The following is a 23652-nucleotide window of genomic DNA, read 5'->3' on the forward strand; positions in this document are numbered from 1 at the left end:
AGCTGGCTCATCAATACCCTTTGCGGGAAGGAATGCTCTTATCTTGACTCATTCTGACTTATTCCCGACCCACAGTTATGTGGTTTCTCTTGGAAAGAAATGATCTAACAAGCCAGTCATTTCAAGAGCAATTGATTCTTGATGAGGCCATTGTTCTTCATGAAGAACAGGCATTGTTGTTGCCCAGTTTTTTTCCCAACCATCAACTAGAGTTCTCCATCCATTTGGCGCGCATTAAAGCACAAAGTGGAAGGTAACTTTCCAGCTGGTCATAGAGTCATACAATGGGGCCCACTTCCTCTTACTGACCTTTTTGTTACACTTCAGACCAATAGACGTTCGAGATACAGCGCGGAAACAGGCCATTCAGCCCCACCGAGACCATGCCGACCAGCGATCCCTGCACACTAACACTATCCCACGCACTTGGGACAATTTAACATTTTTACCAGAACCAATTAACCTACAAACCCGCACGTCTTTGGAGTGTGGGAGGAAACCAGAGCACCCGGAGAAAACCCATGCGGTCCCAGGGAGAACAAGCAAACCGCACACAGACGGCACCCGAGGTCAGGATTGAACCTGGGTGTCTGGTAGCTCTCCCAGCTGTGCCACTGTGTGGCCCTGTTCTATGCTACATCAGTATTTGCTACAGTATATAACATGAGCTGAACAGTCGTATGGCAGTAGAGGTTTTCTCTCCTTCTCGGGCATTACAATTCCCCGCTGCAAAGTCCCCTCCCCGCAAACACACACGCGAACAGATGGTCATTTTCTCTCCACTCTGCAGAATTCATAATTGTTGCTGCCAAATTAGGTGCGGAATTTGGAAAAGTTTGTGGCTCCAGGCTTATACTTCCAGAAAGTAAGTCTGATATTGGCAGGGGCTGCCTTGCTTGTAATTCCATAGCCTCCAGCATTTACCTTGGAATAAACCTTGGAACGAGAGAAGCCTACTGAGATGGAACTGAGTAAGTGGGGGGTAAACTGGTACTCGTATCACTTGTGGTTTGTCACTCTCTGTTTTTCTGACACAACACTCATGTTATTAACTTCAAAGCGGAAAATCTTGGCAATCAATATATACGTTGAAACTAAGTTGGGGAAAAAATGGAAAATTCAACTCAAACCAACTATTGAACAATCCACAAATCCTCCAACACTTTGGTATTGAAATCAAAGAGATTGATCACGATTAACTGGGGCGGTTAGGGAAAAGCCTTGTTTGAACGTATAAGATTACACCTGGGGTGGCAAGGTGGCACAGCGGTAGAGCTGCTGCCTTACAGCACCAGAGACATGGGTTCGATCCTGACTACAGGTGCTTGTCCGTACTGAGTTGGTACGTTTTTCCCGTGATCTGCGTGGGTTTTCTCCGAGATCTTCGGTTTCCTCCCACACTTCCAAAGACATAGATACATAGACAATAGATGCAGGAGTAGGCCAATCGGCCCGTTGAGCCAGCACCGCCATTCAATGTGATCATGGCTGATCTTGACCCGAAACGTCACCTATTCCTTCGCTCCATAGATGCTGCTTCACCCGCTGAGTTTCTCCAGCATTTTTGTCTACCTTCGATTTTTCAGCATCTGCAGTTCTTTCATAAACATTTCCTCTATTGTGGTGTCCCTATAGGCAATAGAGCAACTGATCAGCCTGCTGTGGAGCTGTGGAGAAATAGACCTCGAAACTGCCTGATTTCTGAACCATCCACTCAAGAAATAACTTTGTAAACTGTGTTGTGCCTCACACTGCAGAACTGTAGTTGCATCGATAGACTGATGATACAATGCCTTTTATTGAGTTCACTGGACAGGCTGACCCATAAACAGTGCAGGACATTCAGTATGCTTTAGTTTAGATATACAGCACAGAAACAAGTATAGGTATGACGTTATAAAATTTGATATATTCTGACTTGCATATGGTGATTGTTTTCTGGATCCTTTCAGTAACCCAACATAGAGGCAAACTTCCAGCAATTTTCCAAGGCCAACCTTGTTAATGTTTTGTGGGCATTTCCAAGTTGAACATGGCTTACGATCAATGGGACCTGGCCAACTCTTTGCAATTGCAGCTCTTAAAGCCTTGCGGCACCCAATTTGAATTGTTACCTGATATTTGCAGACTAATGAAATAAGAGCATGGAAATATCCAGTACAGGAACAGACCGTTTGGCCCATAATGTGAATTTAAACTAATCTTTTCTAATCTCATGGTCTATATCCCACCATCTACTGCCTGGCCTTGTGCCCGCCAAAATGGCTTCTTAAATGTTGCGATTGAGCCTGTTTCCATCACCTCCCCAGGCAGCATGCATCCTCCACTCTTTGTGTAAAAGAGTGCCACACTAAACCTTCCTCCTCTCACCTTAAAGCTTTACTATCTGACATTTCCACGCCACTGGGTGGCACAGCACAGTTGCTGCCTCACAGCACCAGAGACCCGGGTTCGATCCTGGCTACGGGTGCTGTCTTTACGGAGTTTGTGCGTTCTCCCTGTGACCTGCCTGGGTTTTCCCTAGGTGCTCCGGTATCCTCCCACGCTCCAAAGACGTACAGGTTTGTTGGTTAATTGGCTTGGTGTAATTTTAAATTATCCGTAGTGTGTGTAAGATAATGCTGGTGTGCAGCAGCATCTATGGAGCGAAGGAAATAGGTAACGTTTCAGGCCAAAACCCTTCTTCAGACTGATGTAGGGTGGGGGGGACGGACGGGGAGAAATGACTGACTGTTTACACTATCCATAAGACATTGGGGCAGAGTGATGCAATTCATCTCATCCAGACTAGGAATATCCATATCTCACATAGTTTGAAATACTTCTACTAGGTTGTCCCCATGTCTCCGATGCTCCAGAGTAAAACAAACACATGTGTCCAACCTTATAGCTGATGGTCTCCAATTTAAGCAACATTCCGCTGATCGGTGGAAACATTATTTTAAATTCTTCCCACATTGACCTTTCCATCCGGGGCCTCCTCCATTGCCAGAGTGAGGCAACTTGCAAACTGGAGGAACAGCACCTCATATTCCGCTTGAGTAGCTTGCAACCCAATGGTATGAATGTTGAATTCTCCAATTTTAAGTAACTAAATAAAAACATCACTTCCTTTCCTTCCCCCACTATCTTTACTCCCCCCTCTCCCATGTGCTCCCCCCCTCACCCCCCTGGACTTGCACCTATTTCTCTCCACCCTCTCCCCTTCCACCTACATTCCTTCATCTAGTGCAAACATAATGTGCCAAAGGGCCTGTCCTATACTGTTCAATGATAGAACAGGTTTAAAGGGCCGAATGGACTGCACACTTCCCTATGTTCCCAAAGGTGATACTATTTTAGTTTCCTCCTCCCAACAAGGGAACAGTTTCCTTTCTGTCAGGATACAGAAGGGAAAGTTTGCAAATGCCATGAACAAGGATCCCGACTGAGTTACTCCAGCACTTTATGGATTTTTTTCGTAAACCAGCATCTGCAGTTTCTCATGCCGGCACCGTATGGGATTGGATGGGAATGTTAGAATTAATAGTCAGCATTCTGGCCAGTGTCACAATATCAATTTAATATGTAAGCAATGATATTCACCACAAATTATTACCTTAACATTTAGCATAAGGCATTAGTATATTTTCACTCATTAGAGACAAAGAGTCTTGCAGTGTGGAAAACAGGCCCTTCGGCCCAACTTGCCCGCACTCACCAACATGTCCCACCTACACTAGTCCCACCTGCCTGTGTTTGGCCCATATTCCTCTAATCCTTTCCTATCCATGTACCTGTTCAAATGTTTCTTAAACATTACAATAGCACCTGCCTCAACTACCTCCTCCAGCAGCTCATTCCATACAGGTGTAAAAATGTTACCCCTGAGGTTAATATTAACTCTTTCCTCCCTCACCTTGTAAAGCATTCCACATGTCTGCAGTTTCCCGAGGACACACCTTCTCACCGGATGTTTCGTGTTGCACTGTGGTGGCCATCCATGCCACTGGAAGGTGATCGTACAGACAGAGTTTCACTCTCAGGCATCATATAGAGTGTCTGCTCATTTAAACCATGCAGTAAGGATGCAGGGTGAAGCTGTCTCGCCTGCCAGCACCCAGCGTGTTAACAGATGGATAGTGTTGGCCAGTACACACATGGTTTCCCACATGGGAGACTTGCGGCTGAGGTTCCCAGCCAAGGAGATGATCTTTCCCTGCTTCTCCTCTTGCAAGGCAATTGGGTGGTGCATAACACAAGCGCACTGCGTTCAAACGCACCTGTAGACTTGCTGCCTTACTACGGGTGCTGTCTGTACAGACTTTGTACGATCTCCAGCGTAGGTTTTCCCCGGGTGCTCCAGTATTCCCACACACACCAAAGAGGTACGGGTTTGTAGGTTAATTTGGCTTTGGTAAAAATTGTAAATTGGCCCAAGTGTGTCGGACAGCGCTAGTGTGCGGGGATCACTGGTCGGTGCGGACTCGGTGGGCCGAAGGACCTGTTTCTGTGCTGTATCTCTAAACTAAACTAAACTAAGCTGGGATCTCACCACCATTGTATAAAGGCGTAATATTACATTTATGGTAGAGTAGACACTGTGTATGATCATTAGCTATGTACTTGAAAACCAAAATATAATTTTTGCTTATTTTAAACTAAACTAAACTATTGTGGTGGTTGAATGCCATTTTATGAATGTCATTATGAATGTCTTTTGACCTCAGCCAACTCAGCTACTTTGCAACTTTAGACCTTTGTGTCTGATTATTCCTCAATTGATAAAATAAATATGAAAGAGGAATATCTAACGTGGTCTCTCTAGGTAAACGTGGAGGGATTGATTCCACGCTCCCTACAGCAATGACATCCATTAGTCTTGCTGCGAGGGCAAGGACTGTGCTATTCCGTCCGTTAAAATTAATGGATGGAAAATTGCACTCCGTTGCTTTGCGATACCGCTCCAACTGAGAGTTGAGGCATTAGCTCTCGTTGCTTCTCATCACAGCTTCCAAGTGTCTTTCAAGTGACTTCCTGAAATTGAGCCTAAGTATCCCTTTCACCAGTTTTGTGGGATTGAATGGTAATTGAAACATTGTTGATAATCCTCAATGAAATGAAGCACGAAGACTCATTCACTAAGCCTCGGAAAGCTAAGGCTCAGGGGGTTAGGACAAGGTAATGACTCCCTATAAAAGATATTTCTCAGCTGATTAAGCTTATTCAGAGTCAGACATCTGGAACACCAGTGAAGAAAGTACTCTTTCAAGTACTTGCCAGTTTTGCCCTTAACATCTTCATTTTAAATATTATTATAACTGATTATGTTGTGTTGGATACGGCTATGGGCAGGATTACAGATTATTGATCATGATATAAGATTGGAGGTAAAAAGATAATTTGGTTGTTATTAATTTGAGAGATAAGTTGGGCTAATGTGACATGTTCAGTTTTAATTTTAGGAAGGGATACTTACATGAATTGTAAGAGTGTAGATCGAGTTTCAATAAATCTTCGGATGAATTCCAGATCCATACTTATTCAAAGGGAGTTCAGGTCAAAGTTAGGAATATAACATTCCCATTAAGTGTTGATCCCTACAGGGTGTATGGAATTGATGTTCACCCTTGCATTTCAATAGGATTACATTTATAGCTGAGAGTCTGAGCCTATCTTAAAACGTGCGTGCAATTTACTGAATTACTTCACTTGCGATTCACTCTCAATAAATGTATAATAATAAATATACAATGATGACTGCAAGCGAATTGGGAGGGAAAAAAAGTGATAATCACTCTGTTTTTCTACTTGCAACTCCAATTAAATAGCGGGCCGCGCCAGAGGTCAAATGCAAACGAGGGTTCGCGAAGGGAAGGAAAAAGAACAATGACCAAGCAACTGGGTCAAGAGGCAATATCACAAATAGTTCAAGTCTAGACAGTAATGAATAGTCTTATAATTTGCATTTGATGACTTTATAATGTCTAACCTTTGCTACTGCAATAAAAGCACCTGGTCTGTGCTGGACTTCCCATTTCCTCGTGAACAGCAGTAACAGCGGCCCCGGCCCATTGTTAAAGTAGGCTGCCGATGTTTGCCATGAAATGGGAGCCAAAATACCGCACAATGCTCACACACAAATACTAATCCCCAGACACCATTTCAAACAAGTGTTATTTTATTTACCCAGATTCATCTGGACAGGAAAGTACTGGTGGCTAATCCATACTCTAACACAACATTGATCTATATGCACACCAGTATTAATCTGACTACAGTTTTATTCATGTAAGGCTATCAATAACTGCTTAGGGTCTTTTGGAATCTAGGAAAAATTGCCTTGGTGAAGTTGTCACATTAGGACGTAAATCTTTTCTTTTCAACATTCACCCAAAGCATAATCTCTTTGTGTAGCTTGTCACTCTATTTTAACCACAGTTTACTTTGAATCAGAATTTAAAATAACAGCTTTTGTGATAGTGTTTACCCATTTAATTTAAATAGATTAAGTGGTTTCACTAATTACTCACTTAATTGCCAAAGGAAATGCGATTTAGATGTTTTGTGATTCCAGCTTTGTATTTTTTCAAGTCGATCGATCTTTTATACTTTGCCATATTTGATATGTTTTCCTCTTTTAAATGAATATTTCAGACCAGCATAGATACAATTATTAGAGACCACGCTTGCGCGTAACAAAAGCAAGCATTCTGTTTAGAGAGGGTCATTCTGAGCATTACTTCACATTATTTCATGTTAAAACATGACTAAGGTTAGTTGTGTGTTCATGAGTGCCACATGTCACGAGGTGACGTCTGTATGGTCGTGAGTAGTCGCCCAAAGAGTCATATCTTTTTCTGGTCGCCACTGGAATTACAACATGTTGAACATTTTCGGCCACCTGCTGCGACTATGACGGGTGCCGGCAAATCACCGAAAAAATCGCGTAAGTGGGACAGGCCCTTCACACTGCGCTCGTGACTTCACACTAATATTTCAATCGGACTACGTTTCATGGTAGAAATGGTGCATACTTTATTAAACCGTGTGCGTCATTTAGTTTAGTTTAGAGATACAGCGCGGAAACAGGCCCTTCAGTCACCAAGTCCGCACCGACCAGCGATCCCCGCACACTAACACCGTCCTACACACACTAGGGAGAATGTACATTAATACCAAGCTAATTAACCTGCAAACCTGGTGTGGGAGGAAATCGAAGATCTCGGAGAAAACCCACTCGGTCACGGGGAGAACATACACTCCGTACAGACAGCACTCGTAGTCAGGGTCGAACTGAGGTCTCTGGCACTTTAAGCCCTGTAAGGTAGCAACTCTACCGCTGCACCACCAGTAGAGCAAATTTAATGAATTTACGAATTAACGAATATACAAAATTAACAGAATATATTAACTCATTTGGAGATTTAATCGTGATTGAGGTGAGTTTCAACTGCATTGGTATAAATGACAATATTTTATTTCATATTACAGCACGGAAACAGGCCCTTCGGCACACCGTGTCCACGCTAACCATCCATCATCCACTCACACTCGTTCTATCTTACCTGTCGGACTGGCCCTCACCTCGTGAACCATGTTCAAGGTGCTTCATTACTCCAGTCATGGCGTAAACAAGGTGGGATTCAGAAGCTGTACTGGAATAGGTTCCGAGAAGATTCGGCTTCAGAACAGGTTTGTGCTAGATGAAATGTGTAGGAAGGAACTGCAGATGTTAGTTTACACCGAAGATGGACACACAATGTCGGAGTAACTCTGGCAGCATCTCTGGAGAGAAGGAATGGGTGATGGCATCACCATCAGCTGTGATCTGTCACTTTCATACCTTACCCCTGCATTGATCAGCCATGATCACATTAAATGGTGATGCTGGCTTGAAGGGCCGAATGGCCTACTCCGGCACCTATTGTCTATGTATCTATGTATATCTCTCGACTACCTCTCCCCTGACACTCAGTCTGAAGAAGGGACTCGACCCGAAACGTCACCCATTCCTTCTGTCCAGAGATGCTGCCTGTCCCGCTGAGTTACTCCAGCATTTTGTGTCTATCATCTTGTGCTTTACTGCTCCAATAATAAGATAAACTGACGTGGAACTCCAACACATTTATCCTGTTTAATATGGCAGTCTCAAACATTGGGAGATGGAGGTGGAAGGAAAGGTCGGACACTAACGCACTGAATTCACTTGCCTTTGACCAAAAGGTGATGGCCATTTATTGATCAGGCACGGGTTATTGATTGGGGGACGATCAGCCATGATCACAATGAATGGCGGTGCTGGCTCGAAGGGCCGAATGGACTCCTCCTGCACCTATTGTCTATGTTCGCCCATATCCCTCTATATCTTTCCTTTCCATGTACCTATCCCAGTCTTTTAAATGTTGTTATAGTACGTGCCTCAAATACCTCCTGTGGCAGCTCGTTCCGTATTCCCACCATTCTCTTACTAAAAATGTTGCCCTTCAGCTTCCTATTAAAAAAAAAAAAAATTACAATGCACGGAGAGGTCAGGAATGAACTTAGCTAACAAGATTCAAGATTCAAGAGATTCAAGAGAGTTTATTGCCAGATCCAAGACAAGAATAATCTGGTCATACATAATTGACTTTGGTACTTTTAACAATAAATCAATAACACTGGTTGCATCTGTTAACAATTTTCAATTTGTAATTTAGTCTAGTTTAGTTTCGTTTAGAGACACAGGGGCAGAAACAGGCTTTTCGGCCTACCACTTCCACGCCGGCCAGCGATCCCCGCACGCCAACAATATCCTACACACTAGGGACAATTTACAATCTTTACCAAAGCCAATTAACCTACAAACCTGTACGTCTTTGGGAAGTGGGAGGAAATGGGAGATCCGGGAGAAAACCCTCGCAGGTCACGGGGAGAACGTACAAACTCCGTACAGGCAGCATGTGTAGTCAGGATCGAACCCGGGGCACTGGCGCTGTAAGGCAGTAACTCTACCGCTGCACCACTGTGCCACCCACATGTAATACAGTTGTGATTTACAAGTATAAATTATTAGAAATAATTTTCATGGAAGGTAATATACACCATTCCTAAAATGAACATGGTAGGTTTGTTTTTGTTACACAATATACAATGTATATCGTTCCAGATGTAATCAAACAATGCCAGATTATCTTTCCTCTGTGATATTCTCTTTCTATTAAAGATTAGACCAGTTAAAAAGCCTGAATCCTATTGTTTAGTGATTCTAATGTGGAAGATTTGTTTGATTTTTCCTGAGAGGGAATGATTTAATTAGGATTTCACCAGATGGCTGATTCTCTGCACTGCCAATGGGTCCATCTCGTTATTCCCACTCCTTTCAGTCGCACTGTATAAATAGGGTTAAATCGCAAAGCCGAACCAAACTGCAGACACAGTGGAGGGGGATGAGTGTGGAATAGTTCATGGGTAATACATGAAAATGAAATGCCTTCTATATTCTGTTGTGCTGAAGCAAAGTAAGAATTTCATTGTCCTATCTGGGAAACATGACGATAAACTCTCTTGAATCTTGAGTCGGGGGATATGGGGAGAATGCAGGAACGAGGTACTGATTGGGAATGATCAGCCATGATCACATTGAATGGCGGTGCTGGCTCGAAGGGCCAAATGGCCTACTCCTGCACCTATTGTCTATTGTCTATTATCTCTAAACTAAACTAAACTATACTAAACTAAACTAAACTCAACCAGTCTGAAGAAGGTACACAAAATTGCTGGGGAAACTCAGCGGGTGCAGCAGCATCTATGGAGCGAAGGAAATAGGCGACGTTTCGGGCCGAAACCCTTCTTCAGACTGATGGGGGGTGGGAGAAGGAAGGAAAAGGGGAGGAGGAGGAGGAGCCCGAGGGCGGGCGGATGGGAGGGTGGGAGGAGACAGCTAGAGGGTTAAGGAAGGGGAGGAGACAGCAAGGGCTAGCAAAATTGGGAGAATTCAATGTTAATGCCATCCGGATGCAAGGTACCCAGACGGAATATGAGGTGCTGTTCCTCCAATTTCCGCTGTTGCTCACTCTGGAGCTCAATCAGTCTGAAGAAGGGTTCCTCACCCAAAATGTCGCCAATCATTTTTCTCCATAGATGCTGCCTGACCTGCTGAGTTACTCCAGCGTCTATCTTCGGTATGTACCAGCATCTGCAGTTCCTTTCTACACACTAAACTAAGCTGTGTGATGAAACTTCCAGACATTCATACTTTAATATTGCAAAATCTTCATGAAATATTCAAGGCGTGATGATTTGCGTCATGGTGCATGCCCTTGTATGCTCTGCATAAGTGCATCAAGCATGCGAATGTACAGGATTCATGCCAGCAAGCACAAATCATGTTTTGCAATCAATTTTATGCCTCAGCTGAATTGCGCAGCGCATGAAAAAGATTTGCCACACAAGTTAATTCCTCGCACACTGAGCCTAAATTTGCTGCATGCTCTGCAGGATGGGTTTTGTGATCAGGTCATCTTGAATGTGCTGGCAGATGTTTGATTCCATTTCCCAGTTCCCTTTTCTAGGGAAAGCACGCGTGTGCAGCTGTGTTCCGATCAAATGGAGCTCTTGAAATTCGATCTTGCTTCACTAGGGGACCCTTGGATCTCAGCACTCTCTCCAAGCTGAACTTCATCTTTCGCTGAGTTCCGAGCAGACTCCATCTGACCGCCCACTGGCCCAATTCCAGCTGAGATTTGCAGAAGGATGCAGACATGTGTAAGAAGGCACTGCAGATGCTGGTTTAAACTGGAGATAGACACAAAATGCTGGAGCAACTCAGCGGGACAGGCAGCATCTCTGGAGAGAAGGAATGGGTGACGTTTCGGGCTGAGACCCTTCTTCAGATGTAGCATGTGGCTGGACTAAGTCCGCACTTTTGCTACTTCCGTTCGTGTGCTGCCTCTGATCCAAGCAAATGCCCTGCTAATTTTACCCAAACCATCGATAGAAATCTCGCCAAACCTTACCCCAGGATTTCAAATGGCCAAGAGAAGGGAAAGATGGCCCACCCAGCCTGCTGCTATTTCACAAAGACAAGTTGTCAGCCACTATTGCTGCAACTTTCAATCTTGTAGCATGTTTATAGTTTCATATCCAAGCCGAACGACTGATGCGGAAATTAGTGCATAAATCTCCAAACATTAATAGCAACCCTTTGTTTCTCTACTTGCCCTTTGCCCCTTCTTTTAACTTTGTCATGCTTCATTGCGGCTGATTAGTTTTGTTTAGTTTTAGGTTAGTTTTGTGATACAGCGCGGAAACAGGCCCTTCAGCCCACCAAGTCCGCGCCGACCAACGATCCCCGCACATTAACGCTATCCTACACACACTAGGAACACTTTACCTAATGTTACCAACGCCATTTAACCTGCAAACCTGCATGTCTTTGGAGTGTGGGAAGAAACCGGAGCACCCGGCAAAAACCCACGCGGGTCACAGGGAGAACGCACAAACTGTACAGGCAGCACCCGTAGTCAGGATCGAACCGGCGTCTCTGGCGCTGTAAGGCAGCAACTCTACTGCTGCGCCACCGTGCCGCAACTTAAAAACCTGAGGAGACACATGTGCAGAATAAAATTACCATCCTCCAATGTTGTTCTTGGCGTCCAAATACTCAACACACATGGCATGAGGTTCCTTTGCTATTTTAATGAAAGCAGTAACTTATTTGACATAAATATTTAATGCTTCTGCTAACAAAAGAATGAACCACATTATATCACACCTTTCATTTCGTCCAGTGATCACTGCATGCATAGACACACAGAGTGCTGGAGTAACTCAGCGGGACAGGGAGCATCTCCGGAGAGAAGGAATGGGTGACGTTTCGGGACGAGGGCCCTTCTTCATAGTCCTCAGTCTCGACTCGAAATGTCACCTGTCCATTCTCTTCCAGGTGTTGCCTGGCCTGCTGACCTCCTCCAGAATTCTTATTTCTGAATGGCTTCGTTGACAGCATTTTGTGCCTATCTTCAGCGTTAAACAGCATTCATCCACTGCTTACTGCGATGAATATACAAACAGTTACTTTAATTTAGCTTACTCAGTGTTCATACAAATACCTGTCAGATCTGTGATTGTTTCATTAATGTAGAATAGTGAATAATGATCCATTGAAACAAAGACTTAAATCTTTCATGGTTTTACTTATTTACTGCATTCCGACTGCTGCTGAAGAAATGTATCACTCTCTTGTATTTGTGGTAGTATTTCACACAAACATATTAAGTAATAATGATATGAAACACCTTTACATCATAACCCTTCAGTTCCACCGCAGCTCCAATTGATATTTCTGATACTAAACCTATATAAAATTGCTAAATATATTTATTGCACAATGGCACAGTGGTAGAGTTGCTGGCTCACAGCGCCAGAGACCCGGGTTCCATCCTGACCACGGGAGCTGCCTGCACGGAGTTTGTACGCTCTCCCCATGACTGCGTGGATTTTTTCTGAGATCTTCGGTTTCCTCCCACACTCCAAAGACGTGCAGGTATGTAGGCTAATCGGCACGGTGCAAATGTAAATTGTCCCTAGTGTGTGTAGGATAGTGTTGATGAGCGGGGATCGCTGGTGGGCGTGGACCCGGTGGGGCGAAGCGCCTGTTCCCGCATTGTATCTCTAAAACTATAACTAAAACTAAAAATAATATGAAGATAGAATATTTATGTCTTATCGGCAGGAGAAATGGGTACAGTAGTAATTCAGCAACAGGATGAAGCTGCATCTGACTTCATCAAAAGTTACTGAAAATTCACTATTTAATTCGGAGATACGCTGACATTGAAAGTCATTGCAACAATTAGGTAAATCTTTGTGCATGAATCGAGCAGCTTGGCATATGTTTAGCTTAGGTTAATTCAGAGATACAGCAGGCCCTTCAACCCGCCTAGTCCAGAACAAGCAGCGATCGCCCAGTCAAGCTAGTTCTGTGTTATCCCACTTTTTTTATCCAGTCCCTATTGAGGCCAAATAACCGACAAAGCCGCACGTCGTTGGGATGTGGGAGGAAACCAGAGCACCTGGAGATTGTACAAACGCCACCTACACAGCCAACACCTGAGGCCAGGATCGAGCTCAGATCTCTGGCGCTGTGAGTCTGTGGCTCTACAAGCTGCCCCACTGTGTCGCCACCACTGTCGTCTCTATTATTGAGCTCTGAACCTGCCTTCCGTCAGCAGAGATCTTGGAGTAGTGAGGTCCCTGGTGACCAACCCTCCTTAATATCGCTTGTTACATGTATTTCTCTTGTTTGCTAATCGTGTTACAATTGTGTTTGGGGTTATTAACTGCCCTCTGCTGTGGATAGATCAGAGAGCTTTACTTAAAGCTGTCCGATACCAGGAATCAATAACCTTGTGATTTATGGCCTTTGGCACCACTCAGCATGGTCCAGTGTCCACTGAAGGTGAATCGGCAATCAACGGTGAAAACTCTTTTAGTTTATCTTATTTTAGTTTAGAGATACAGCGCGGAAACAGGCCCTTCAGCCCACACAGTCCGCGCTGACCAGCGATCCCCGCACAGTAACACCATCCTACACTATGGACAATTTTTACATTTGGAGTTTACTAAGGAGTAAGCTATTTAGAACGGAGGTGAGAAAACACTTTTTCTCACAGAGATTGGTGAGCCTGTGGAATTCTCTGCCTCAGAGGGCGGTGGAGGCAGGTTCTCTGGATGCTTTCAAGAGAGAGCTAGATAAGGCTCTTAAAGATAGCGGAGTCAGGGGATATGGGGAGAAGGCAGGAACGGGGGTACTGATTGGGGATGATGAGCCATGATCACATTGAATGGCGGTGCTGGCTCGAAGGGCTGAATGGCCTACTCCTGCACCTATTGTCTAGTGTCTATTGTCTATTGTTTATTTACCAAGCCAATCAACCTACAAACCTGTACGTCTTTGGGGTGTGGGGGGAAGCCGGAGCAACCGGAGAAAACCCACGCAGGTCACGAGGAGAACGTACAGACTCCACAAGGACAGCACCCGTCGCCAGGATCAAACCCGGGTCTCTGGCGCTGTAAGGCTGCATCTCTACCGCTGCTCCACCGTGCCACCTTGTACGTTTTGCGGCGATCATGTCCAACGGCATAGCCCAGGGATCTTTGTTCTGCCCGCAGGTTACAAGCAAGCTTGTGACTTGATTTGCATGTCTACACTAAACCTTAGAAGGGAAACACAAAACAACTCGTGAATGAATCTGAAACATAATACTGTGGGGCTAGGCTAGACATTATACTAAAACAATTAATGCGGAGAAGGTAAGTCATGACTGATGTACACTTTTGTGGTGCAGATCTATTACACTGGAACCTGTCCTTTCAAAAAATGTAAGGTAATGTACATGGGAAACCCCATGGAGCACAGAAAGTTAAAGCCCTCTCAACTACTGAATTACTTTGTCGACTATACATCACAAAATGCCATTCTCATTGCCTTTGTTCAGATTGTGCCTCACTTAATTTATCTTGATGGATTGAATAGCAATTTCTCAATCCTGCTTTCTTATGTTCGCCTTGTTCTAAAGAATGGACAGAGTCTCTGCCCTAGTTGAAGTTTCCTGATACCGACTGACCTAGATCTCTTAAAATGGATCATCTGTTTTTAAGGTACTGTTAAAACAGGCCTGATTATACCCAATCAGAGATATCTATCACAGCCCAACAATTGGAGAGCCCAGAAGGAGGCCATTTAGTTGATTGTGTAGGAAGGAACTGCAGAAGGTACACAAAATTGCTGGAGGAACTCAGCGGGTGCAGCAGCATCTATGGAGCGAAGGAAATAGGCGACGTTTCGGGCCGAAACCCTTCTTCAGACTCAGTAATTTGACAAGGAACTGCAGATGCTGGTTAACACTGGAGAAAGGTGCAACATGCTGGAGTAGCTCAGCGGGACAGGCAGCATCTCTGGAGAGATGGGTGATGTTTCCCATTCCTTCTCTCCAGAGATGCTGCCATCCCACTGTTACTCCAGCATTTTGTGTCTATCTTCCATGTAATTGATTGTACCTCCACTTGTTCATTGAGAGAGTTATCCAAATATTTCCTCCTGTTCTTACCCTATAACCCTAGACGCTGGAATCCCGAGTGCTGGAGTAACTCTGCAGGACAGGCAACATCTCCGGAGGACATGGATGGGCAACTTTTCGGGTCGGGACCCTTCTTATCTATACACTGTAAATGGCTCGATTGTAATCATGTATTGTCTTTCCGCTGACTGGTTAGCACGCAACAAAAGCTTTTCACTGTATCTTAGTACATGTGGCAATAAACTAAACTAAACTGAACTCAGGCTAATAAATAAATAAGTTGTGAGCATAATTCAAAAATAAAATAATTCACAAATTACTCAAATAACATGGCACGAACATGGTCCCACCTGCAGGCATTCCCATTCCTTCCATTATCCCACTTCCTTTCCCTCACCTCACACACACTCTTCCACCTAAATCCATTCCTCTGGCTTCACTATTCACTCCTGCTCTCTCCTTATCTCACACCCTCTTGTCTCCTTTTCACCCCTGGCCTTTGTCCACCCATCTGCCAGTCAACCCCTCTCACTTGTATCCACCTATCACTTGTGTGTTGGGAAGGAACAGCAGATGCCGGTTTATACCGAAGATAGACGCAAAGTGCTGGAGTAACTCAACGGGTCAGGCAGCACCTCTGGAGAACAAGCATGGGTGACAATTCAGGTCAGAACCCTTCTTCAGACTGACTCTGGCAGGGAGGGAGAATGTTGAAAGAAAGCTAGGCACGCAACTTAGTTTAGTTTAGTTTAGTTTATTTTCGGGATACAGCACGGATACAGGCCCTTCGGCCCACCGAGTCCACGCCAACCAGCGATAAACTGCCCACTATTTCTATCCCAGATACTAGGGGACAATTTACAGAGGCCAATTAACCTACAAGACGTGCACATCCTTGGAATGTGGGAGGAAACCAGAGCACCGGTAGAAAACCCACGCGGTCACGGGGAGAATGCCTTGTCCGGGTCACCGCGCTGGAGCTCCGGTGAGCTGAGACCGCCGGGAACAACATCGCGAAGCTGCGGGACTGTGGAGCGGCCAGCTGCGGGCGGAGGCGCCGAACTGTACACCGGGAGCCTGGGATCTCGCGACGAGATCGCCGGTTGTGGAGCTCCAACCGGCGCGGCCTTGTTGGCTTTGGAAGCCGCGGCCTCCAGTACGGAAGCGGCCGTTCCAAGTGTCCCAAGCCGTTGTGAGGATTCTCCCGACGCCGGAGCACCATCACCCGGCGAGAACGACCAGGAACATCGGGCCTCCGTAGAGGCAACTGTGGAGGCCTCAATTGGCTCGACTATGGGTGAACTGGGGTTGGGGACTGGACTTTGTGCCTTCCCTCATGGTGGGAACCATTGTGGGGGGATGTTCTTTATGTTTAAAACTCTTATTAATGTTATGTCTGTATTCTTTCTTTATGTGCTGCATTGGCAAGAAGCATTTCACTACACCTAGGTGTATGTGACCAATAAATAACCTTTGAACCTTTGAACCTTTGAATGCAAAAACTCCGTACAAAGCAGCACCCGTAGTCAGGATCGAACCCGGGTCTCTGGCGCTGTGAGGCAACAACTCTACCGCTGCCCCACTCCGCCAGTCGATACTCTATTCAAACCGAAAATAAAATATTTTTTATAGGAAGGAACCGCAGATGCTGCTTTACACCGAAGAGAGACACAAAATACTGGAGTAACTCAGCGGGACAGGCAGCATCTCTGGAGAGAAGGAATGGGTTGATGTTTCGGAACGAGACCCTCCTTCAGACAGAGAGAATATTTTGCATGGGTCTATTTATGTATTAAATCTCTCTTTGAATATCATCAATTGGTTAATGTTCAATAATAAGATCTGCTTCAATTAACATAGTTACGGTAGAGTACATGTATGGACAGGAGCCCAAACAGCAGGTGTTATTTTAATACTAGTACGGGCCCTACACTCCCTTGTTAGCAAGACTATTACATTTTGCTAGATTAGATTTCTCAGTGGTCCAGAATCGGAACATGCAGAACCAGAGATAATTTGACACATTCCATTAACCTGGGCAGCACTTCAAAACTGACTTCAAAGTCCATATTTGGATTTACCTAACACAACTCAATTTGGTCGGGGTAATTTCCAGCCCCTTAGCTCAATCTGATCTGAGCAAACATGGTCACTTTAGTAGGGGACCAAATTACTGCTAAATGGTTAACATGGGAAATGCCACAGTATGCAAGTTTTCTTGCTACACATGTAGAAATAGGGAGTTATTTATCTGTGCCCAAAGAATTGCTTTGCGTACGTGTAGAGATTCAGAAGTCACCTTCAGAATCTTCTCAGGGACTTAACACTGTCCCTGTGATATGTGCAAACATTGAGTCTTAAGGGCCTGTCCCACTTAGACGATTTTTTAGGCAACTACAGGCGACTAGTTTGTCGCCACATGTTCGCCAGTGGTCGCTGGGACTCGTCTCCTCAGTCGCGCAAAAAAGTCGTAGCGTCTTTCTGGTCACCGCTAAATTTTCAACATGTTGAAACATTTTTGGCGACAGTGGGTTTAACGCCACTGAGCGTAGCTTGACTTCACCTGACGTAGGTGCTGTCGTAGGTTGTCGCCAGGATGACGTAGGTTGTCGCCGGTTCTTCGATGACCTGTTACGACCATGACAGTCGCCGGCAGTTGCCTAAAAAATCGCCAAGTGGGACAGGCCATTGGCATCCTAATAGTGCTTGAACCTCATACAAATTGGAGGAACAGCACCTTATATTTCACTTGAGTAGCTTACAACCCAACGGTGTGAACGCATATAGACACAAAAGCTGGAGCAACTCAACGGGTCAGGCAGCATCTCTGGAGAAAAGGAATAGGTGACGTTTCGGGTTGAGACACTTCCTCAGACTGAGAGTCATGGAAAAGGGAAAGGAGAGATAGAAAAGGTGATATGGAGAGATATAGAACAAATGAATGAAAGATGTGTAACAATGAACAAGGAATGGTGAAGCCTGCGATGATCCATTGTTGGCTGGGGTTTAGGGGTTAACGAGTTATACAGACAGTGAAACTCAACAGGGCGACGGTCAAACTGAACTCTCTCATTTTAAGTAACTGCTACTTACACTTCCCTCCCCTTCCCGCCCTCTCCCCTCGCCCCCTTCCTCCCTCCTAGTCATTTTAATCTAGATGTATTGACGAGAGAGTTAGATATAGCTGTGAGGGCTAATGGAATCAAGGGATATGGGGAGAAAGCAGGAACGGGGTACTGATTTTGAATGTGTAAGAAAGAACTGCAGATGCTGGTTTAAATCCAAGATAGAAACAAAATGCTGGAGTAACTCAGCGGGACAGGCAGCATCTCTGGGGAGAAGGATTGGGTGACGTTTCGGGTCGAGACCCTTCTTCAGACTGATTTTGGATGGTCAGCCATGATCATATTGGACCATAGTGCTGGTTCATAGAAACATAGAAAATAATGGCAGGAGTAGGCTATTCGGCCCTTCAAGCCACCACCGCCATTTCGAAGGGCCGAATGGCCTACCCCTGCACCTATTCTCTATTTTTCTATGTTTACCATTTCTGTCAGTTCTCCACATTGCATCCCTTCTTGGGATCACACCTTCCCTGGCCAACAATGGGCCCAGCAGGACACCACCTGGCCTGAGGTATTTTCTTGCCACCAGCTCTTCCCCACCCACTTCCACCTCTTCTTCCACCCCCCCCCCCCCCCTTTGATCCCTCCCCACCCCCACCCCCCCCCACTTTCAGTCTGAGGAAGGATCACGACCTGAAACATCACCCAGAAATGCTGCCGGACCTGTCGTGTTACTCCAGCATTTTGTGTTTGTCTTTGGTATAAACCAGCATCTGCAGTTCCTTGTTTCTACGTGTTAACTCTTCACTTCTCTATATATTAAGATGTTCCTTATGACCCACCTACACCTGCATGAAATATCTCTGTGTGCGGCTTAATGTTTGATCAGCCCCAAGTGTGACATCCAGTGATGTTTCAATGAACCACTAACATCTGTAGTTATTGACAATGCCACAGGACAATGAGTGGTTATACGGTATCTTGCAGCTTCATCCAACATATCATCAATAAGTCATCAATGGGAGGGCAAATAAGATCGAAGCAGTCCTCCCCTGCTGTGAAAATGTAGTCTGAAGAAAGGTCTTGAGCAGCATCATCACCCATTTCTTCTCTGCAGAGATGCTGCCTGTCCCGCTGAGTTACTCCAGCTTGTTGTGTCTGTCTCCTGAATCTGGTTATCTTTGTGTTACGTTAACGTTTTGTGTGAGTGACTTGGTTGCAGACTGAGTGCTGTTAAAATTACATCATTGACAATAAAGTTATTCATACTGTCCTGAAATGGGATGTGAAAGGTGCTATATTAATGCAAGTCTTTAGAGGCACAGCGTGTAGACGGACCCTGTGGCCCACCGAGTCTGCGCTGGCCAGCGATCACCCCGTACACTAACACTATCCCACACACTAGGTACAATTTACAATCTTTACCTAAACCAATTAACCTACAACCGTAGGTTGGGCGATCGTTTCGCCGAACACCTCCGCTCAGTCCGTAATAACCTACCTGAACTCCCGGTGGCTCAGCATTTCAACTCCCCCTCCCATTCCCAATCCGACCTCTCTGTCCTGGGTCTCCTCCATTGCCAGAGTGAGCAACAGCGGAAATTGGAGGAACAGCACCTCATATTCCGTCTGGGGACCTTGCGTCCGTATGGCATTAACATTGAATTCTCCCAATTTTGCTAGCCCTTGCTGTCTCCTCCCCTTCCTTAACCCTCTAGATGTCTCCTCCCACCCTCCCATCCGCCCGCCCTCGGGCTCCTCCTCCTCCTCCCCTTTTCCTTCTTTCTCCCCCCCCACCCCCCATCAGTCTGAAGAAGGGTTTCGGCCCGAAACGTCGCCTATTTCCTTCGCTCCATAGATGCTGCTGCACCCGCTGAGTTTCCCCAGCAATTTTGTGTACCTCGATATTCCAGCATCTGCAGTTCCCTTTTGGACAACCTACAAACCAGCACGTCTTTGGAGTGTGGGAGGAAACCGGAGCACCCGGCGGTCACGGGGAGGGGGGGGGGGGGGGGGGGGGGGGGGGGGGGGGGGGGACGTACATACTCCATACAGACAGCACCCATAGTTAGGATGCAACCCGGGTCTCTGGCGCTGTGAGGCAGCAACTCTACCGCTGCGCCACCCTGCCGCTCCTTCCTTAATCTTTCTTTTTTCTCTCTCACGACAGCCCAGAGGAATGACTTGGCCTGCTGCCGTAACTTTAACACCTTGACCTTTAACTTTGAATAAACTTTCGGGGAAAAGAGCGTGAATCATCAACGATATAAAACTGGCAATATAAAAATGTCAAAAGTTGAAAATATGTAATAATGTAAACAAGTCTTGTGAGTGCTTTTAACATTAAAGACATTCCAGTCACCACCATTGTTCTGAAGGCATTCACTTATTTAAAATAAGCACCTTATTGCTCCAGTTGCACTAGCAGACAGTATAATACCAGAGTGCCATATTAAATGTACACACAAATGCTGGAGAAACTCAGCGGGTGCAGCAGCATCTATGGAGCGAAGGAAACTATTTTTTTTCCAGCATCTGCAGTTCCTTCTTAAATGCCATATTAAATGCTTCTATGCCCCTATTGCTCTTTTGACCTTGTCTAAAAGGTTTCTTTTCCCACACTGGAAGTGCTGTGTTGTTGAGACATCAGAGCCCACATTCCAAAGACGTGCAGGTTTGTAGATTGTGTCGGAAGGAACTGCAGATGCTGATTTACACTGAAGATAGACACTGAAGAAGGGTCTCAACCCGAAACGTCACCCATTCCTTATCACCAGAGATGCTGCCTGTCCCGCTGAGTTACTCCAGCATTTTGTGTCTATATCTTCAGGTTTGTAGGTTAATTGGCTTCTGTAAATTGTCTCTAGTGTGTAGGATAGAACTAGTGTATGGGTGATCGATGGTCAGCGTGGACTGAATGGGCTCTATGTACCAAAACTCTAAACTACCAAAAGGAGTTGCATTTTGTAATTGTAAATAGGACTGACTGCTTTTGACTCCAGGTTGCAATCTTTTACTTTTATGGATTATTAATGGGACTACTCACATTTCCCTGTTGATATTAAACCACTCTGGTACAGATGGGAAAAGGTTTCCCGTTTGGCAACAAAGGCATCTCCTCAGCAAGCTCATAAACAGACTGGAAACAGCTTTCAACGTTAACAAACATCACTGGAACACACACACACACACACACACACACACACACACACACACACACACACACACACACACACACACACACACATACATACACACACACACACACACACACACACACACATACATTTTGGTAACACACACACATCAGTTAAGTTTTATTGTCACGTGTACAGGAACAGTGGTACTGAGGTAGAGTGAAAAGCTAACCAGTCAGCAGAAAGACAATACAATCAAACCATTTACAGTGTATAGATAGATACATGATAAGGGAACAGCATTTAGCACAAGGTAAAGCCATCAAAGTCCAGTCAAGGATAGTCCGAGGGACATCAAAGAGGTAGATAGTAGTTCAAGATTCAAGATTTCAAATTTATTTTGTCACATACACCTTTCGGTGTAGTGAAATTCTTTTTGCCATGCAGCAAAGTTTACTTTGGAGATGCAGCGTGGAAACAGGTCCTTCAGCCCATTAAGTCCTCACCTGCATACTACTTCTATCCCACACACACTAGGGACAATTTACAGAAGCCAATTAACACAAATGATTGCACTATTTACGTTAAAGCTGTGACAGTTAGCAACAGTGGATGGAGTCTGTCGGTGAGTATGGAATTCTGCCTTGCTCAATAGGTGAAAATAACTACCAGGACCCTAGGCCCGGAAATGTTCTTGTATCCCAGGCCAGGTCCTCTTCCTCCTGCTTCGGTGCCCCCCCCCCCCCCCACCATGGGTCTAAACTCTCATAACTGCATAGTAGACCCCAATAAAGCCTTGCAACCCCCCCTCCCTCCCACCCCTCTGCCATGTTCTGAAGGGCTGATAAGTTCCACTACACTGTGTAGGAAGGAACTGCAGATGCTGGTTTACACCAAAGATAGAAAATAAAATGCTGGAGTAACATAGTGGGTCACGCAGCATCGCTGGAGTGAAAAGAATAGGTGACGTTTTGGGTCGAAGCGACTGATTTGCTCTGTACCTTTTCATACCTCTATCTTCAAGAGAGAATTACATTTAGCTCATAGGGCTGAAGGAATCAAGTGATATCAAGTCAAGTCAAGTTTATTCGTCACATACACATACGAGATGTGTAGTGAAATGAAAAGTGGCAATGCTCGCGGATTGTGCAAAAAAACTACGAAACAGAATTGAACAGAATCACATATTCACATATTACATATTTGTGGGTGGGAAAAAAAAGAAAAAAACAGCAATTTAAAAAAGACACCACTCAACAATAGTTTGGTACGGTAAGTTAGTCCCTGGTGAAATAGGAGTTTACAGTCCTAATGGCCTCTGGGAAGAAACTCATTCTCATCCTCTCCGTTTTCACAGTTGGCAACGGAGGCGTTTGCCTGACCGTAGCAGCTGGAACAGTCTGTTGCTGGGGTGGAAGGGGTCCCCCATGATCTTGTTGGCGGATATGGGGATAAAACGCAGGAACGGGGTACTGATATTGAATGGCAATGGCCTACTCCTGCACCTATGTTTCTATGTTTCCCTCTCCCCTGACTCTCAGTCTGAAGAAGGGTCTCGACCCGGAACGCCACCTATTCCCTTTCTCCAGAGATGCTGCCAGACCCGCTGAACGGCTCCAGCATGTTGCGCCACGTTCCACCACACTGTTAAAACTAGTCCTTCCAACTTCCTCCTTCCAGCCCAATAATGAATATACCTGGCAGTGACGCTGGGAAATTCAATCTACACGATGTAAGTGGCAGGAAAGCGCTGGCTTTGTTTTACAAGGATATTCATTTCTGTGCACTGTGCCGTGCCTCGGCTTCTGAATACATAGTATGCTGTTGACCTTTAGGAGGTGCACAGAGCCATGGCACTAATTCCTTCCCCCCTCACAATCTCGCAGAGCCGTTCCTTCACTCCGAGAGTCTCCCAGCGTATCTGAGCGCAATAAAAATAAAATTATTTGTTATCTAACCACTTTAAGCCGACTCCTTTATTTCCAATGAATTTGAGTTGTCCTTCCAACACTTGCTGCCACAGTGGGATTGCCCATTTTCATCTTGCTGAGCAGCCTCACTCATCTTAGAGCACAGCAGGAGATTTGTACAACCAGGTCCCAGAGTGTAAGTCCATGCTGAAATAAAGATTATTGCTATGTTGCAAAGCCAGGTTATTGTTGGATGGCTGCAGGCTTGTTGATTTGCTGCTAAATTCTCATTGTTCCCCCAGGTCTAGATCATACTCATATTACACGTTTTTTTTTTTCATTGACTGCAGCTTTTATCAACTGCTGCGACTGTGGACTTCATTTTTTTCTTTTAAACATTTCACACGGACTATTCACGGTTTTCTGGCTACCTGATATGCCAAGCACCTTGGACAACGTCGTTTTAATTCTGCAGACATCACGTTTATTTCCCAATGTG

At 45.2% G+C, this 23652-nt stretch overlaps 2 long non-coding RNA genes across 2 annotated transcripts in view; both read left to right on the top strand.

Annotated features, from left to right (window-relative positions):
• The window catches only part of LOC116991682, a 1144705-nt gene that overhangs the window by 295340 nt on the left and 825713 nt on the right, over positions 1-23652 (top strand). The gene's annotated exons all lie outside the window — the stretch shown is intronic.
• On the top strand, positions 7479-20470 carry LOC116991680. Its single transcript, XR_004416869.1, has 2 exons — positions 7479-7674; positions 20277-20470. It is a non-coding gene; the product is annotated as an uncharacterized LOC116991680 (long non-coding RNA).

The sequence above is a fragment of the Amblyraja radiata genome, chromosome 34 (genome assembly GCF_010909765.2).
Source record: "Amblyraja radiata isolate CabotCenter1 chromosome 34, sAmbRad1.1.pri, whole genome shotgun sequence".
NCBI classification, from domain to species: Eukaryota; Metazoa; Chordata; class Chondrichthyes; order Rajiformes; family Rajidae; genus Amblyraja; species Amblyraja radiata.